A 3,756-nucleotide genomic window follows, 5' to 3' on the forward strand; every position below is an offset into this window, starting at 1 on the left:
AGTCCTATTTAAAGAACATTATATCCTCTCCCCAGCCTCTTGGATCCCCCTTGAAGTCCAGAAACCCTAGAAATCATGATTGTGGAAGATTGGAGTGCATTTGGAGCTTGGGGAGGTGTTTGTTGAAGAAATCTTGAAGGAGAAGAAGCTTGGATCAAAGGGCTTTGCTTGGATTCGAGTTTCATTGCAGTTGGGGCATTCTTTTGAGGTAATATGTCGTTCTTGGGCTATTACTCATATGGATTCATCATTTTGGGGTTTATGGGGAGCTTATCTTCGTATGTTTTAGAGTTTGGAGGTTAGATCTGAGGTTGCTACCTCAGATCTGCAATGGGGAAGGCCTAGAGAGCATTAAAGTCCCTGTGTTTGAGTGCTTAGTGAAGCCATCATGTCCCAAAACCCTAGCTCTAAAGTGAATAAGGCCTAGATATCTTTGGATTCACGTAAAGTTGCCACTTTACATGATGGATGGATTCTAGGAGGCTAGATCTATGTTTTGGATCAATTGCATGGCCTGGAATGCTTCTGTATGGATTCAGACCGGTGGTACTCATCGAGTCACATGGGTGCACTCGACGAGTTGCTTGAAGATGAGCTCGAACTCGACAAGTTGGATGAACAACTCGGCGAGTAGGTTGAAGATAGCCTTAGACTCGGCGAGTCTTGTCGAAGAGTCCTAATATTTTCTGGTTGAGTCGAGAATCAGTGAGTCAAGAGATGACTCGGTGAGTTGGGTGCGAGTGAACTCAGAGTTGTTGGACTCGGCGAGTCTCGGGGTGACTCGGCGAGTTAGGTCGCGGATTGAGGGAAGTTATGAGCATAGGGACTCGGCGAGTCATCGGGTTGACTTGGCGAGTAGAGTCAGTCAAGGGTTGACTTTGACTTTGTCCAAGGTTGACCAGTTGTCTTCCAGGGGTATTTTGGTAATTAAGGGTATTTATTGAGTTGAGTGTTTTGGTGTTCAGTGGATGAGTTTGTGTCGGAGTTCGGAGCAGCGGGATCTTATCCTTTCAGCCGACAGTTTCGAGGTGAGTTATCCTCACTATATCAACAGGGTCTAAGGCACCAAGGTCGACCCTTTATCGGATTGAGATCCGAGTATCTGTTGTTATATTATTGCTTGATATGTTTGCATCCGGGTAGTTAGGATGGTATCCGTTAGAGACCTGGTTAAGGTCGGTATCCTGGTATGTAGGGTGAGGCTATGCTAGTGACCGGTTGGGTCGGTATCCTGTTAGAGCATGTTGTGTTATGTGATCTGCTAGATCGGTTTGCCAAAATATGAATTGTTATGTGATTGTATGTTTATGTGCACATGGTTGTTTAGATTGGAGTTGGGTTGAGGCAGGTCCTGCTTCGTACTGTAGGCCAAGATACCCAGGGCGGATCGGTTATTCCGAAGGCCCAGCGAGCTGTTCGGATAGTCTGTAGGCCCCACAAGGGCGGACCAGACGTTCCAAGGCTCGGAGAGTGGACCAGGCCGACTGAACGCCCGATGCGGGCGGACCAGTCATACTGTAGACTCGGTGAGTGGACCAGGTTAGTTGAAGGCCCGGTGCGGGCGAACCAACCACACTGCAGACTCGAGGGACATGATTGGACACGGAGGGTGGACCAGGTGGACTGAAGGCCCGACAAGGCGGACCAGTCTCACAGTAGACCCGATATGCATGGTTGTTCTATGATTCATTATGAGATAGCATGTTATGTGTATGGTATACGTGGTTGGTATTTTGGGGGTATCTCACTAAGCTTTCGGGCTTATAGTTGTGGTTTAATGTTTTTCAGGTTCTTCAGGAGACTGTGGCAAGGCGAAGGCGTGATCGTACCGCTCCTCATGATTTTGTAGTAATGTGATTCTGGGAATACTCTAAATGATTTGTATTGAAAACCTTTTTGAAAAATTTAAATTGGTTGGATTTTTCGGTCGTTACACGAACATTGAAGAAATGTCAATGGGAGCTTACAAGAAGCGAATTAGAGACGATGTTGGTCCAGGATTAGTACAACCTGCCATTCCAGCCACTGCCACATTCGAGCTGAAAGGACATATCCTCACCGCACTTAAGGATATTCCATTTTATGGGAAAGATCATGAGGATTCCTTTAAGCATCTAGATGAAGTCAATGACATTGCAAATTATTTCAATGTCTTGCTAAGGATGCTTCCCGTTACTTTTAAGGGAGCTGCAAAAGAGTGGATAAAAGCACTACCATTGGGTACAATCACTACATGGGCTCAAATGCGTGAACAGTTTCTAGACCAATTTTGCCCACCATCCAAGATAGCTAAACTCAAAAAGGCAATAGCCAACTTTGAGCAACGACCTGGGGAGCCATTATACGAGGCATGGGAGCGTTATAAAGGGTTGATCAGAAATTATCCTTAACATGATCTTAATGTTCAACAAGAGATGTCAATTTTTTATGATGGGGTCAATGTTATAACAAAGCAACTTCTTGATTCTCAAGGGCTGCTGACAAAGAAAAATTCAAGGGAGGTCAAGGAGTTGGTTGAAGAATTCGCAAAACACTCTCGTGAGTATCACAACCCAAGGCAAGATGGCACAAAAGGCAGTGGATGCATGCAGTCCGAAGAAATAGCTGCTATGACGATAATGTTGGATAATATGGACTGGAGGTTGACACAAATAGACCAATCAATTCATGTGATTAGAGTTGGGAGCAAATGATGTAATGGTCCACACTTGACTAAGGATTGCAACTTGGATCAGTATGGGAACAAAATAGCTCAAGTTTTCTGCTCGAGTGGGGATAAGTATGATGAAGACTGGAGAAAGCCAAAGAAGGAGTGGCTTCCATATGATGAATACAAGAAGCAAAAGGAAGAAAAATTCAAGCAGACATGCAGAGGCTTCTACCAAAAAGAGTAACCACCAGCTGAGAAAAAGTAGATTTGGAAAATATGTTGACCCGATTCATGGAAGCTTCCGAGAAAAGACATGATGATACTGATAAAGTGCTAAAGGAACACATGAAAATGATGAAAGAACAGCAGACATTGATGATTGACCAGCAAGCTTTATTAAAAAATCATCAAGCATCAATCCATAATCTCGAAGTCTAAATTAGTCACCTAACTACTTTGGTGAGTAACAAATTATCTTTATAGTTTCCCGAGAAGAAGACTCAACCGCAAGTGATGGATATTGATATTGAATATGAGGCAATCTCTGAGTTTTTAGAAGCACTAGAAGAGGAGCCACAGCAATCCGAACCAAAGCCGAAGAATCCAAAACTCGAAAACGCGAATGTTGCTGGAATAACGAGACCACATCGTGAGACTAATTTGTCCACATCGTGGGTCATGTCTGAATAGAAAAATTCAGTATTTGTCCCGGTTTACCGACCGCCTTTGCCATTCCCGTTTCGATCTAATCTTAGTCCACTAGAAAGGGAACATTTGGAGTTTATCAAGAAAGTAAAGGGTAATCCTATTAATACTCCCTTTATCGAGTCACTTTCAAAAATTCCAGAATAAGCAAAGTTTCTTCAAGATTTAATAGATACTCGTCAGCAACTAAAGAAAAAAAATCTAAGGTCGTTCGTAGTGAACAAAGCTCAAGAGCTATATTGGCAGATTTACCAAAGAAGACGGGAGATCCTGGACGCCTCACTCTCCCATGTGAATTTGGAAACAACTTGAAGACTTGTGCTATAGCCAATTCTGGGGCTAGCATAAATTTAATGCCTTACACGTTCTATGAAAAGCCTAATATTCAGAAAATGAAGGCT

General features: G+C 43.5%; 1 non-coding gene across 1 annotated transcript; it reads right to left on the reverse strand.

The window, feature by feature from the left end:
• Positions 1–2,291: 2,291 nt before the first annotated feature.
• Positions 2,292–2,398, reverse strand: LOC145044520 (small nucleolar RNA R71). The gene has a single exon (XR_013681467.1). It is a non-coding gene; the product is annotated as a small nucleolar RNA R71 (small nucleolar RNA).
• Between the last annotated feature and the right edge of the window lie 1,358 nt (positions 2,399–3,756).

This window comes from Lactuca saligna, chromosome 4 (assembly GCF_052625555.1).
Source record: "Lactuca saligna cultivar CGN05327 chromosome 4, ASM5262555v1, whole genome shotgun sequence".
In the NCBI taxonomy this organism is placed as follows: Eukaryota; Viridiplantae; Streptophyta; class Magnoliopsida; order Asterales; family Asteraceae; genus Lactuca; species Lactuca saligna.